At 35.7% G+C, this 16,613-nt stretch overlaps 1 long non-coding RNA gene across 4 annotated transcripts; it reads left to right on the forward strand.

Moving 5' to 3' along the window:
* The first annotated feature begins 10,882 nt into the window (after positions 1 to 10,882).
* LOC127150249 (uncharacterized) lies at positions 10,883 to 16,376 on the forward strand. 4 transcript variants are annotated; one of them, XR_007822429.1, is made up of 4 exons: positions 10,883 to 11,578; positions 13,475 to 14,268; positions 14,347 to 15,602; positions 15,685 to 16,376. It is a non-coding gene; the product is annotated as an uncharacterized LOC127150249 (long non-coding RNA). The 4 variants fall into 4 exon arrangements; XR_007822431.1 differs by having other exon boundaries at positions 10,893 to 11,578; positions 14,347 to 15,057; positions 15,269 to 16,376; XR_007822430.1 differs by having other exon boundaries at positions 10,896 to 11,590; positions 14,347 to 16,376.
* Positions 16,377 to 16,613: the final 237 nt, after the last annotated feature.

Consider the following 16,613-nt stretch of genomic DNA (forward strand, 5'->3'; position numbering starts at 1 on the left):
AATCGTGTACCAAATCGTCTAAGCCCAATCTAACCGATCGTATACCAAATGATTCATGAATAAATAATTTCAGTGATATCTAAACGATCGTTCAAAAATGCGGCGTTTATGTCAACGAAGGCGGTTCAACATTTTTAAACTTAAGCGAATTTACATTCTTACCCCTTTGGCAAAAACCCCACCATATACGTACTGCCCGTCGATTGATGTACTTCATTTCAAACACAGTGTTCTCTCTCCTCTCAAGCATTTATTCTCATGATCGTCCTGATACTCCATTTCTGATTCCCTTACTCCTTTCTTCTCAAATAGTTTCCTTCTTCATCGTCAACATGTTTGTTTTAGTAAGTTCCATTTGTTGTTTTTGAACTATGCTATAAGTCATATACTTTATCATTTCAATCGTGTCCACTTCCAATCGTTCTATTGTTACACTCATGTTTGGTTATGATTTCATTATGCGTTCTATTGTTAAGCGTTAAAAATGTTTCCATTTATCATTATTTGTCGATTAAGTCATCTGTTTGAATTAAACAATTTGTTAAGTCGATTAAGTCATCGTGTATATTGTTTATTTTTTTAAGGGATCGTGTACATAATGAAAATATACTTTGATCATTCTTATAGGATGGCTGTACCTGACGACAAATATGTAACGCTCCAAAATTTTTTTAAGGTAAAATTTTTCTCGTTTTATTTAAAGTGCAAATTGATATATTAATGATATAATATTGATTTTATTATTATTATTAATATTTATTTTAATTGTTATAATATTAATATTATAAATATTATTATAAATTAATATTATAGAAATATTGTTATTTATAAAACAATAAAATAAATTATTATTTATTTAATATTAATATTATTAATATATTATATTTATTACTTTATTATTATTATTATTATTATTATTTAATATATTTTTATTATTATTTAATTTAATTTAATTAATATTATAAATTTATTTAGAATTATATATATATATATATATATATATATATATTAAACTTTTTTAAAAAGAAAAACCCTAAGCCCGCGCCGCTACCCCCCCCCCCCCCCTCGATTTTTCCTTCTCCCTTCCGTTTCCTCTCCCCGACGCCGCGCCACCGCCCGAGCTCCTTCCGTCTCTTCTTCGTTTCGTCTGCCGGCGCCGCAGCCATCTCTCTCCCTCCATCTTCGTGTCCGTTTCGGCGCCGCCACCCGTGTCTCCTTCTTCTTTCATCTCTTCTCCTTCCGACGCACCGCCACCATCTCTTCCTCTCCGCCTCCGTCCACGAGCGTCGAAGTGGATTCCGCCGCGGCCTCTCCGTTCTCATCTCTTGATTCAGACGCCGGCAGAAACAGAGGGGAGCGCCGTCTCCGCCATCCGCTCGTGTGTCGTCCGCAAACCGCCGCCGCGTTCCGCCGCCGGGAGTGTGAAGATTAAATCGGCTCCAAGCCGGCTGTCCAAGCCGAGCCGAGATCGCTGCCAAGCCGAGCCGAGATCGCTGCCAAGCCGAGCCGCAATCCCTGTCCAAGCCGAGCCGCGATACTTGTTCGAGCCGAGCCGCCATCCTTGTCCGAGCCGAGCCCTAAGCCGAGCGAGCCGCGAGCCGAGCCGCGAGCCGAGCCGCGAACCGAGCCGCGAGCCGAGTGAGCCGAGCCGCGAGCCGAGTGAGCCGAGCCGCGAGCCGAGTTGAGCCGAGCCGAGGCCAAGCCGAGCCGAGCCACAAGCCGAGCCGAGCCGAGACCAAGCCGAGCCGAGCCGAGGTGGAGCCGAGCCGAGCCGAGCCGAGCGCCTTCAAGCCGAGCCGAGCTCCTTGTTTCACCAAGCCACCTAAGCCTTCCTTCCTCCGCTCCGGGTCACGGTGAGTCTTCGGTAAGGATTGTTTTCGATGAATTCTCTAATGTTGCTACATCTGATTAGAGCTTGAATATTGGAATAAGTTATGGCCCTACTTGTCTCCCTTGAAGGTAGTTCAGATTTGACACTTGGGTTCTCGGGTCTCGCGGTAGGCCTGGTTGGAGATAGCTTCCTTTCCTTGGGTAAGTCAACGGTTAGCGCTTCTGACCTTTTTAAAACAACTGCTACTAAAGTCATCAACTAGAACCTCGTGTTTCGTTAGGTGGATCTGTTGAGCGTGGTTTCGATCTAGGGGCATAACCGAGTTTCAGGTAAGGGTTTTCCTACTACTAGACTCCGAGTCCAGGCTAAAACCGTAGTAATCCACAGGGGATTACACGTTAGTGACTGTACTGAATATCTGTATGCGTGTTGACTGTTAAGTACTGATATTATATTCTGTCTGATGAAAATATTCTGTGACTGCTGTTTGTGGATTGAAATTATATGTTGATGGACCTTAAAGTTACGGTTTAGTATGTATTAAACACTGGTCTGGATGTGGTTCATGGAGTTTGGACGGGGAAGGACAGTGAGTCCGGTTTTGGTTGGTTAGTCGATTGGACCTAGGGATTCCCTATTGGTGTGCGAATCGGTAATGCGTAAAGTAACTGAGGGTGTGGATGTTAATCCTATACTATCTGACTGACAAAGCCTATGGCGGGACTGTAATATGAATGCCGTTGAGATGTGACTGATGTAGACAGTTTGGTAAGGGCTGAGGGGTAACGGTTAGCTTCATCTATGGGGTAGTGTGCCTTACGGATACGTGCATCCTTCGGGAGCACTAGACTGATAGGTGCATCCTTCGGGAGCACTAGACTGATATGTGCATCCTTCGGGAGCACTAGACTGATATGTGCATCCTTCGGGAGCACTAGACTGATATGTGTATCCTTCGGGAGCACTAGACTGATATGTGTATCCTTCGGGAGCACTAGACTGATATGTGCATCCTTCGGGAGCACTAGACTGATATGTGCATCCTTCGGGAGCACTAGACTGATATGTGCATCCTTCGGGAGCACTAGACTGATATGTGCGTTCTACGGAACCACTAGACTGTTATGTAGGGTACCCCCGAATAGGAAGTTAACTGTTGTTCCCTAACGGGCCCAGTAGTGGGTCCCTTAGTGGGTATGTTTATACTCACCCTTTCTCTTCTTTAACTTTTCAGGTAGGGGTACAGCGAGGAGCAGACCGACGAGAGGCAGGAAGGATGCGTGAAGGCCATATGGACGCGTCTGTTTTTCTTTCGCTTCCGCTATGTATTTTGTCAGAATATTTTGATTGTGATTTTTGGACTGGTGACTTGACATTTTATTTTGTGACTTTTTGAATTATTTAAAATAGGGCCCGAAACTGTCTTTTGTAAGGTTTATACTGTTTTAATGAATCGTATCTGGTCCGTTTTAAATTTTATGTTGAATTGTCGAGTTTTGGTATTTAGTAGTGACCTCAGCTTAGTCCGGAAAAGTTGGGTCGTTACAAATACTTCCCTGCCACTGTCTCATGCCAAGTCCATAAGATTGACAATCTCATTAAAGAGAAACTAACCGAGGAACAGCTGAAGATGTTCCATAAAACAATGTTTGGTCCTTTGTTGAATGTTAACATGGTTTTCAATGACCAGTTGATAGATCATTTCTTGCTAAGGAAAATTCCTGAAGAACCAAACACGAGTGGTATCTACTTCTCTGTTTTGGGAAAAAAATGTTTGTTTCACCTGAAACAAATTCAACATAATAACAGGTTTGTGGCCAACCAATGTAACATTGGATAAAGCTTTAGACAATAAGCACCTACAAAGCCTGCTATTCGATTCCCAACCCAAGAAGATAACAACGTGCTTGGATGTTGAAGAGGTTTTCAAGAATTTTTCGTTTATAGAAGATGATGATTCTGTGAAGGTTGTCTTAGCCCTCTTCATCGAAACTGTGATGTTAAGGAAGGATAAAAAAATGCAGTTCGATGTGGACATTCTGGGAAGAGTAGATGATGAAGAAGTTTTTAAGAACTTTGATTGGTCAACTTTCTTCTACACTCGTTTGCTCAACAGTCTGAAAATGGTCCTACAAGGGAAAAAAGAAGCATACAAGTTAAAGAGGGCAAGAACAACCAAAGCAGTGACATACTACAACATAAAAGGCTACGTGCTTGCTTTTCAGGTGAGTTTTATTTATTTTAAATACACCCTAAATCTCGAAGATTAACCTATTTGTTCGACTGTTTTAGGTGTGGGCTTATGAAAACTATCAACTGCTAGTGATTACCTAGCCACAAAAATAAGCAAGGGATCAATCCCTAGAGTTTTAAGATGGAGTTGTACACAAGCTCCATCGTACAAAATGCTGCAGAAAAACATATTCGAGAACAATAATGTAAGTACAATTTGTCAGCAGTCGTCTAGATTTAAAAGGGATTCAGTTTAAGGAGTTGTTTTGGTAGACGATGTGTAGCACAATGTAAGATCGTTTACATTGGGTACCATTTCGTGTATCATATCACTCTCAACGATCGTATACCAGTCATTTAACCTAGCTTACATTGATGTTCAACGTATTAACAATTATTTGAATACAACATTGCAAACTATTTGTTCAACCTATGTTGAAGCTATCACCCCAAGAGAAAGCTTTCAAGGAGAGTCGAATTTGAGGGGATGATAACATGGATATTGAGGACAAGGAACCCATGCCAGTTATTAAAAGCAGTCATAGGGACACTTGCTGATGTTGTGCACGATCGTGATGCTTCTAACGATGACTTCAATAACTTGAGATCAACCTCATCTCCACTGCTTCAGTCCACTGAAAATGTTGGTGGGGTTACTTCTACTGTGCAACCATCACAACAAAGAGAAGAAAGACAACTAGTGGTTGCCAAACCAGAAACCAACCTAAAACCAACGAAGAAACGTTACAGATCCAGTGACAAAGGCGAACGAAGTCATTCAAAATCCTACAAAAGACTAGACAAAGAAATCAAGGAAGTTCGTAAAGACGTATGCACACTAACTTCCATAGTGTGTAGGATGGATGACTAACTAAGAAAGCAATCATTGGAGCTGTCTGAAATGAAGCACATGCTCCAGATATTGGTTTAGGTAAACTTTGATTTCAGAAAGGATTTCCTTTGATCGTTGTTTAAATAAACGATTGTGTCATTGAAGTAAGCGATCGCCTAACACATTTCAACAATCGCTCACAACATTAAAACGATCGTGTAATTGAAGTAAGCAATCACCTAACACATTTGAACGATCGCTTACCACATTTAAATGATCATTTAGAGAATTTACACGATCGTTTAGATAGTGTAAACGATGGTTTGCTCTTGTATACACGATCATTAAGCAAGTGAATTTTTTGTTGTTTTTTTTTTGTTTAGTAGAATTAGAATCAGAATGAAATGAATGATGACATTCATCACATGAAAAATGATCATCATGTTGATTTTGATGAGGACAATCTAGACCAAAATAGATACCATCAGAATACAGAAGAGATGGTCGCCACTAAAGAGCAACACACTATTGTTCAGCTTACCAGGTGCATTGTTCGGTGAACGTTTCATTCATCATATACTGCTTTATATACGTACGTTGAACAACAAACATACTTAGGTTGGAAGAGATCTACCAGGTGCATTGTATTGTTTCTCTTTAGTATTCCTTGATTTTTCCAATATTTATGTAGGGAACAAAAGACAACATCACATGAACAATAGGTTGAGGATGCAGGCAGTGACATTAGCATAGACGAAAGAGATGCAGACCTACTGTTAAATATAACGACTATCTCAGATAATATCAATGCTCAATGTTAGAAAGAAAAAGACTTGCCAGAAAGGATGTTGTCTCTTCCAAATGTCAGCCAACCATAGACGTCATGTGATGTACTACCATCAAGTACTCATGAAGATCTTGCGTTGGGTCCATTGGAAGAAATTTGGGCGAGTCAGGAAGTTCCACCATCAATTTCAGATGTATTTTCAAAATGTCAACCGGTATGTATACACAACAATTGTATAGTCCTTTGAATTAACAGTTTGTTTCTTATTTCATTATTATGCATTGTAGAAAATACATCAAATTGATGAAGCAATTACTTTGGTTGAGATAGAAGAAGAAATTGAACAAGTAACTATGGAACAAATCTTAGAATCTCTATTGGTATGGATAAAAACTCTGTAGTTGTTTCCATAAATTGTTTTTGTCTTCTTAATTAACATTATGCACTGTAGGAAACAAAGGAAGATAATAAAACTATCATGAGAAGGAAGATAAGTAAAATAGAAGATGAATTGTCGTCTGTTCTACAAGTTAATCCACCCATACAAGGTAATGAAGTCATACTTGTCCCAGATGTGAACTTGCAAAACGTAGATAGGTATGATCCATGTGACCAGTGGATCCAACAATGTAGAAGGCATAGTTAGCTTGGAAGAGATCTAAGAAAACAAATAATGAAGAGAGGACAGTAGTGTTCTCATTCCGAACAAAGATATTTTTCACAACACTTGAACAAAACACATGGATCTTAGGAGACGTAAGTACTCTTTCCAAAATTCATTTTATATATACAACTACAAGATCTAGTGGCAAATTAAATTTTAAGTAAACGATTGTTTATATAGAATACACGATCGCTTAATTCACCAAGCGATCAAAGAATGCTATACACGATTGTTTAGTTTTAAATAGATTGTTGTAAACAATCACTTATATAATGTACGCGATGGCTTGCTCTTTGATACAATTTGCTTGTATGTGCTATGTGCTATGATGTCGCCGGTATTCTCTTTGATACCATAAGGAACCATTTTTTTTTGTTAGTAGACCATAGATTTGTTATTATACCACGTGCAGAAGAAGATGCTAGAAAGAAAGTATCTCTGCCGCTATGCTTTTACAGTACTAGATTCCTCATTTATGGTTAGTTATTCTTCTTCAATTTTTTTTAATAGAAAGTAAAATGCATAGTTATGTTTATGCGTAAATTTTTTCTTGTTCGTCAAGACTGGCATCAATAAGGAACCAACAATTATTGAACCGCTTTTTGACGATCGGGTACTAACACCTGAGAAAGAAGAGGTTCAATAGACAAACACAGATGCCCACGTAGCTATATGGTCAGGCCAAGACTTAGACTACTACTTTAATTCGGCTCTTGGTTGTATCCCATATAAAGTAGGGTGGGCATGTCTGAATTATGTCATTGGCTATATCAACATAAAAGAATAATGGATGGCTATTGCAGCTGACATGAAAAAATGCAAGATCTATGTGTTCGACTCAATGTCAAACTATGTTCAACAAGAACTTGCAGCTCTTGCATACCTGCAAAATGCATCCCCTCACTGGCAATTGCTATTAGATTACATGATCAAATAGAAAATTTAAAGTACGACCCTTGGCCAGTTGTAAAATCCAAGCGCACATTGCAATATGAGGATTAATTAGATTGCGAGATTTTTTGTGCGAAGTTTGTTGAATGCCTTGTAACAATGTGGATAGGAATTGTCTGAATATGAAAAACATGAAACTATTTAAACAACAGTATGTTTTAGAATTTTGGGCAAATAGATACTTTTGGTAAATAAAAATCGTGTTTGTGTGGGTTGAATCCCATGTGTAGTTTTAACTTTTTGACTGAATGGTTGTATTTGTTTCTATAGAATTCAAAACATAATTATAAAAACGATCATCTACAGAAATATAACGAGGTGCTCGATCGTAATTCTATTGAACTTCGTAAAAACAACAATAGGAATAGACATTGTAATATGGCAAAAAGAAAATATAGATAATATCGATCCCAAAATAAGCAAAAATAATAATTAGAATGGAAAAAAAAGAATCATAGACGATTGTGCAACAAGCTAAAAGTAAATGATCGTTTGATAACTATAAACGATTGTACAAAGAATAAACGACCGTTTGATAACTATAAATGATCGTGTAATAAAATGTAAACGATCGTATATACTAATTAAACGATTCAAACATTATATTTGGCATAGTCTTAGGGATTCAAACTAAATATATAATTATGAATGAAGTTTTGTAATCAACTAAGGAGTTCTAATATAAGACATATTTAGAATAGTCACCGAAACCAAAATGAATGAGACGATATTGATAGAGCAATATTGACAAAGTTAATAAACGATCTTCATTGTATAAGATGACAAGAAGAGAAACGATGTCATCGAAGATGATAAGTATGAGGAAAAAAAATAGTGTTAATGGACTTGTTACACATGCCGTAAAAAGTTTGCAGTTTTGTTATAGAGGAAATAGTGGAAATAGTAAAAATAAGGGCTTTGAACAAGAATTTTTCTTCTAATGTATTTCATAAAGTCCTACCCAAATTTCATAAATGGGTTAACATTTTTCACAAAAGAATGAGTCAATTTACCTTACTACCCAAATTTTATTAATCTTGAACAATATTTTCCTTATCAAGAAGCATATCTATTAAAACAATTGTAATATTTATATAATATTTATGATATTTAGAATGATTTAAATATGGTATAAATTATATCTTATATGGCAATTATATTTTAAATTATCGTGCAAAATATTTTCAATTTGATACCTAACCAAAAGTTAATTTCTCACGATCATCAAGTTCGGCGTCGCCGTTTTTTTCCAACTATTATGAAGAAAGTTTGTTCTTTCTATTTTCCTCCAATTTGCATCTTGTGACATGGTTAGTATTTTATATTAAAGTTTTTGTATATTATTTATTCTTTCGTTTCGTAACATATCAATTCTAATTTTTATTAAGTTTGTTCTTTCTTCAATGTCAATGTACATTTTGGATCATCTCCTATACTCGTCAATTTGAATTTAAATTTTACCTCGTATCCCTACAATTTAATATTGCACAATACTTTGAAGGAAATTTGAAGAACTCACACCTATTTGAGGAATTCTCTCCCCTTTGAAGGAAACAATGGAGGACGAAAAACGTTATTGGAATAGTTCTATATAGTTTTACTATTCTACTGCTTTATTATATTTTTTAAAAGACCCCTAGACTAAAATTAGTATTATTTGTGAACTGTATTTTGGATTTTTAATTCATCATTAAGTATAATACGTAAATATGGACGTATAATTTGGAAACTGGTCTATTGTATTTCATAATTTAATAACATTAGACATGGAAAAAAACAATCTGTAATAAGAACTTTTCCACACATTCGTAATAAAACAATATGAAATAAGACTTTTTTTGGTATATGTACAGGTGAAATTGAAAAAAAAATTAAAAAGCAGTAGAAAAATTTTCATAACCCTACATATATAAAATCTCCTTAAACTTACCCACATAACCTTTTCCCCAAACACATATTATCATAAAACCCCCCATAAACCTACCCACATAATCCTTCCTCCCAGCACATCTTATTCATAACACTATCATAACTCTTCCCACATAACTCTTCCCTCAAACAAGGGTTATGATAAAACTAGGTTTATCATAACACCAACTCTTCCATAACTCAACCCTTCCCCCCAAACGCCCCCTTAGATGATGGTACAAGATCGTGTACAGCCAAAATCATTTGGATCTAGTATAAGATGGTATACTAAAAAAAATAAGAAAAAGAAAAAAACACGACAGATAACGAAGAAGGAAGAAATTCTGGAAGAATAGATGAATAATTGCAAACAGGAAAAAGTGGGAATACGAGGGAGGAGAAGTAATAATATGAAAAAGATGCACATGAATTCAATACTGACCATAGGAGATTCAAAACCGCAAATCATAAATTTATGAAAAACCAAAAAGTTACTTGCTTCATGAAATTTATATAAATATTTTTGCGTATGTAAATTACCCTTTTCTAATAAAAAAAATTATATTTTAAATTAAAAAGTTCAAATTATCATAACAAATACCTAAAATTAGGTGTGATCAGTAAAAGTTTAAAATTTAAAAATACACTAAATTGCAAATCGAAAATACAAATCATCATTATAACAAAACATATTGCAATAATTTAGAACAAAAATCCATAAAAATTTAAAAACCAAAGTCAGAAGATTTTGTCAACAAAATATATAAGATATTTTCCTTATCTTTTAAAATTTAGGAATTTAATAATAGTATTTTTTTTTATAGAAAATTTATGCTTGTATTTGAAAAAAAAAATACAAGAACAAAAATACAGTCATTAACAATTAGCTTAAATCTTTTAGTAACTATTAGCTTGCAACAAAATTCATATCATCTCAAAATTAAACCATCAATAAGTTGGTTTAATTACAATTGTAGTATATTACTTTGTATTTGAAAATATCAAAAAACAAATTTCTAACATGTATAGGTAGAAGGAGAAAGATAGCGTATTAAGAAAAGTGAAAGATTAAGTAAATACTTAGGGAATGTTTGGTGCAAGGGTTATATAAAATTATAATGACCATCTCTTTGTTACCGTAAATACTATTTAAAATTTCCAATTAGCTATAGTTAAAACTATTTCAAAATCCTCAATCTTCTACTGTACTTACTATTTAACAAATTTTTATTATTTTACACTTATCATTTTTTAATCATTTAATATGGTGTTTACTATTTCATTCTCAAATTAAATAGCTCACGCCTCAAAAAAATATCATTGCAACTCAATCTAAAATAATCTACACCTGAACACAAATTATTGTAACTTCATAGAAAAGTTTGGAATAAAAAAAATGCAAAATGCAAATATAAAATACCTTGCATTTACTAATTGCTATGACCGCTATCTCATGATTTAATGACTTTAACTAGCTGAGTAGAATCATTACCTTGTTTTGGCCCTCTTCTACAACTTTAAGCGTGTGATCCAGAATTCTTTTAGTACTTTTTCAAGTTTTAAGTCCCAAATTTTTTAATGACTTAGTTTTGAAACCCTTCTTCCGATAAAATTCCACTTAACGTGCAACACAATAACATCCATATGGTAATATGATATTTAGAAGCCCCAAAATCAAATTTTGGAACTAATGGGTCGTTTAGGCCATGAGTTAGGTACTGTGAAGTTGGGTTATGTAAACCCAATCCATGTTTGGGGGAAGGAATTTTGGGAGAAGGGTTATCATAACCCTTCCCATTCTCTCTCTTTCTTCCTCTCAATCCGTCTTCCCCCTATTTCTTTCCTCTCAATCTCTCTTCAAATCCCCTATAACGGTACCTTCCTTTCTCCCTTCCCCCAACGTAATCCCTCCTCAACCCTCCCTTACTTCGGTTATTTTGCTTGGTCTTCACCGTTTTCTTCTCCATCAATTTCATCTTTCACCGTCTTTGTCTTCATCAATGTTATCTCTCCATTTTTAACTCTCACCATTTTCGTCTATCACCATTTTCGTCTTTCACCATCTTTGTCTCTCACTGTTTTCGTCTTCACTATTTTCACTTTCGGTTTTCATCGCCCCCCGTTGTTTTGGGTCTTGTTGACTAGCTTCATTTTCTCCATTTGAGGCCTCTAATTCCCTTTCCATCATTTTGGGTTTCGTTGATTGACTTCATGGTTTGTTACATGGCTTGTCTTCTAGACTTGCTGCTCGGACCTCACCTTGTTGCTCTGTATTTCCCTTATTGCTCAAACTTACCCTTTTCGCTCGAGCTTCCCATTTATTGATAAGTGTCGAATGCTACATCTGTAGTGGTAGTGGTGGTTTCGAGCAAGGTAGGGATGGAGGTAACATTTTTTTTATTCTCTTCCATTGCCGATGATGAGGTCTTTTTCTACTGATTTACATATATATTTTTGGATTCTATTTTTGTTTCTATTATGTAATGTTCTTCCTTTGCTGATTATGAGGTATTTTCTACTGATTTATATATGCATGTTTCGATTATTTGTCTGTGTTCTGTGGAATGCGGTCATTTTGATAATTTTTTTCGTTTCTTTGTACAATCTACAAAACCCATGTTTTGAGCCTCTGTACAAGTAATGTATAATCTGATTTTTGTATTGCAAATTGTCATGCTTTTCTTTCTTTATACTAGATTGTATAATTTGATAGACTACTTTTGCAAAAAGTTCTCCCTCTACTCTGTGTTGTCTCCTTTTGTCCTCTGTTGTCTACTGCTGGATTATGTATTTGACCTTCTTTTTTGTTTCTCTGATAAGTCCTCTCCCCTCTGCTCTGTGTTGTCTTATGTCATTATCACATTGCTTGTGCAAAACATTTTTTGTTGGGGTCTTCAATGCATCATTAAATTTTCTTATCCCCTCCTATATATACATGGTCCCTCCATCTGTTTTCTTGTGCTTCATTGTTGTTTCTCATCGTAGACTTTCCATTTCCATCTTATTAGATATGTTTATTGGCTTTTTTCTTTTTTTTCCTTTCATGATATGTCATTATGTAGTTAGGTTACTGGACTTATGTGTTTGGGTGAATGCAATCCATTCCTTGTTATGTGTTGCGATGTATACTTTCAATATCCCCTTTCTCCATGGAATGTTGTTGCTATCCATGCCTGAAATGTATGTTGTATATTTTTAATTCATGTTATACTGTTATATTTTGCATTACTTGTCATTCATTTTGATCTCCATAATGTCATGCATTCCCTGTTTTCCCATTTGTCTATTGATGTTTCTACTTCTATAGAATCCAATTCAATTTTTTTGAAAGGATTTCTTTTCTTTGAGGCACCAAAAAGCTTACTTTTTTTTTTTTTTTTTTTAACTTTCATGCTCTTTCTTATTGTCAACGGTTTTTCATTTCCATTCGAAATTGGGTAGATTCTCCTAAACACATGGTATATAGTCTTCATTTTTTGTTCTTCTTCTATCAACCGAAAGCAACAACATACCTATTTGTCTTGTTCACTTTTTTTGAAGGATCATTGAGTTCGTACTTTACTAAGAGGTACTAGAGTTTTGTGCTTCGTAGTAATTATGTTTGCCCCCTTTCATTTTACTTTCGTATTGGTAGTACATTGTAATTCGTAGGAAAGTACAAAACACTGAACCATTTATTATGTAATAACTCATATTTGGACTTTGCTTTGAGGTTTTCCAAATCATATTATACTCCACATGTTTTTCTTGTACACTAGTCTACCCATTTCCTCATTAATTTTCATCCTTAGCTCATCTTTCCTCTCTAATTTTACGTATTTTATCAAATGTATTCATTTATTACGTATTTCATCACACGTATTCATTTACTCCCTTTTATTTCAAACAATTTACTTTGTGAAAAAAAAATTAAACTCAACAAACTAATTGGTAACTAATTTATACATTTGCATCGAAAATAGTATTCAATGCTTATAAACAATTTTCATCTCCAATCCTTTTTCTTTCAAGTTATTTCGAGTCTAAGCTTTGTCAAAAAATATGATAATATTAATTTTCACAAAAGAAAGTAAATTATACGATACATTAAACTATCAAATTACAACTTGCTTTATTGAAATAAAACATACATGAAAGAATTTTGAAGACTACGCATTATAATAAATAAATAAAATGTCAATTAACTCTTATTCATTTGCATAAGATAGCAAAATTTATAGCTAAAAGCTCGGTTTAAAGAAATTAATAACTGTATTGTTTTTTGTGCAGGTGAAAATTTAATAACTACAAAACCTTGTTTACAACGCTTAACTTTTACTTCCATTTGGTCGTTTGTTTTCTTATTAACGAAATACACTACTCCGCATGGTCCCTACATTAACTCAATACAAACTACTCTAGACCACTGTTAATTATAGCTCACCTAAGTGTCTCCATATCTTTTACCCTGGGTTATAAGAGAGGAATTTTTTTTTTTTGCAAACATGCTTCCATGGTTCATTTTTCAGAATGCACTGTTGTTCTCGAACCATACTAGCGAGGCGTGTACTTCAGCAAGTTTTTAGGTGTTACCTTGCAATGTCGTTGGAAAACATTGCCACAATACTAATTGTATTCACAGTGTCCCAACGTCAGCTGCTGATGACATTGGACGAACTACTAAAGGACAATAAGAGGCTAACCTATACACCTTACGAAATTAGGCACAGAATTAGGCAGCTTGCATACTTCCGCATGATCCATGAGTCCGACCTAGTATGTCATCAAAGTACTAGAATGGAAAGAAGAACATTTGTTGTTCTATGCAACCTACTGAGACTATTTTTGGAACTGTGTCGACGGAAGTCATCGATGTCGAGGAGATGGTGGCCATATTTCTGCACGTTCTAGCACACGACGTGAATAATCGAGTCATCTAAAGGAAATTCATGCGGTCCGATGAGATAATTTTCTGCAATTTCAACCTCGTATTCTTGGCTGTGCTACGGCTCCACGACGAGTTGTTGACGAAACCACATCCCGTAACAAACTCATGCACATATCCACATTGAAGGTGCTTTGAGGTTTGCTTCATCATATAACACTCCATACTTCATGTATCTCAAACGACTACTAATGATCTGTAGTTTTGAAATCTGCAGAATTGCCTAGGGGCATTTGACAAGACATACGTAAAGGTGAATGTGGCAGCAATTGATCGACCTAGGTATAGAACATGGAAGGATGAAGTTGCCACGAACGTCCTCGATGTATACGACACGAAAGGAGATTTTTTATTCATCTTAGTCGGCTGGAAAGGATTCGCAACTATTTCACGGCCCAAGGGATTGAAGGTTCCAAAGGGTTACCTCAACTACTCCTCCATTTTATGTGAAATTCCCTCAATTATAAAATTTAACAAGGTTGAGATCATACTAGGTTATTACTACCTTTGTAACGTGGGGTACCCCAATGCGGAAGGATTTCTAGCTCTATACAGAGGACAAAGATACCACCTGTAGAGTGTTATGAAGCTGGAAATGCATCAACAACAACAAAAGAGTTCTTTAACATGAAACATTTTTTCGTACGAAATGTTATTGAAGCGTTCGATCTATTAAAGGATCGATGGGCAATCCTTCGTGTAAAGTCATACTACCCCGTTCAAGTCCAATGTCACACAATTTTGGTGTGTTGTCTATTCCATAATCTCATTAATCGAGAGATGACGAACGTTGATATTTTAAAGGACGTCGATGAGGGTGACTCGAACTTTGCCACGACTGTAACTGACGACATAAACTACATTTGGGCCTCCAACGAATGGAGTTAATGGAGGGATGACCTCGCTAAAAAGATGTTCAGTGAATGGAGTTGCGTAATCAATAGTACTATTTATGTTCCAATAGTATCACATTCTTTAAACTTTTTTAATATGGCAACTCTTGTCAAATTTAGAATGTATATATGCATGAACGTAATTAATGAAAACCAACCATTGAAAAAAATTCGTAATTTTTCCCATATGTTTATTCTTCATACAATTCACTTAAAACAAATTTTTTCCTTTTATTCTTTTATCAGTATGGTTAGTTCGTCAAGGACTTTGAAACATCCATGGACGAAGGAGGAGTCTACCCTCGTTGAATGTCTGGTCGACTTGATGAAGCGGGAGGGTGGCAGTTAGACAACGGGACTTTCAAACCCAGTTACCTGGCCATGCTAGTGAGAATGGTGTGGGACAGGATGCCAGAATACAATGTCAAGTCGACCACTATTATCAAACGTAGAATAAAGTTTTGAAGAGAACAATCCAGGCAATTACTAACATGTGAGGCCCAGCATGTAGTGGGTTTGGATGGAACGACGTGCTAAGTGAATAATTGCTAAGAATGACGTGCTAGACAGTTGGGTCAGGGTACGAGAATAAGTGAATGCGAACTTTTTACATAACTCTAATGAAATAAAAAACTGACAACTATTTTTAATTTTTTTCACAGATGCATCCTGTAGCGGAGAACCTCATAAACAAGCCTTTTTAGTATTACGATGAATTGCTACATGTGTTTGGAAAAGATCATGCAATAGGAGCACGTGAAGAGACATTCACTCATGTTGAGTCCAATGTGCCAGGTGGGTACGAGGGATTTCAATCGAAGCCAGGTACTGAACATGTCGTTTGAGGACATGATGGGCGCACAACCTAATCGATCGAGCGACTGTAGGTCGGGTTCAAGTGGATTGAAGAGGAAGCTTGAAGAGCAGAATGTGGAGACTGTGGACGTCATCCGCGGCACCATGAAATGTGTGAATGACCTACTTAGGGCCATTGTAGACTGGCCAAAGTTAGCTAGGCAAGAGGAAGACGCAACCCGACGAGAAGTCATTAGACAATTGCAAGATATCCCTGAGCTCAGTAGATTGGACAGGGTGCGCTATCTAAAGATAATAGCAGGCAACTTGGTCATCATGAAAGCATTCTTAGACCTTTTTGCGGATATGTAGATGGACTACTACATAGTCATTCTACAAGATAACCTATGATTGTTTGTCCAATTCAACTACTTTTTTTTTTTCTTTTGCTTCTACATTGTGTTCTCTGTATTTGACTCCATATGTTTATGCCAAACTATCAAGAAACTATTTTGCTCAAATATATCATTTCATTTGAATGAAATTTTGTTGCCAGTAATCGGTTGAAATCAATGGTTAAATATATGAAATTTGTGTACTGCAGTTAGAATATCAATTAAAATAAAAAATTAATAATTTATTTGTACATAACGATAGTGTTACAAAAGGTTGAAAATGGACGTCGTATGTAAATAAGTTACTAGAAATTGTTTTACGAAAACTAGGACGATTTGGTAAATTAAATATATAAAATTTGTGTATTGGAGTTAGAATACAAATTTTAAACTAAAATTAA

The sequence above is a fragment of the Cucumis melo genome, chromosome 7, assembly GCF_025177605.1.
Source record: "Cucumis melo cultivar AY chromosome 7, USDA_Cmelo_AY_1.0, whole genome shotgun sequence".
Taxonomy (NCBI): domain Eukaryota; kingdom Viridiplantae; phylum Streptophyta; class Magnoliopsida; order Cucurbitales; family Cucurbitaceae; genus Cucumis; species Cucumis melo.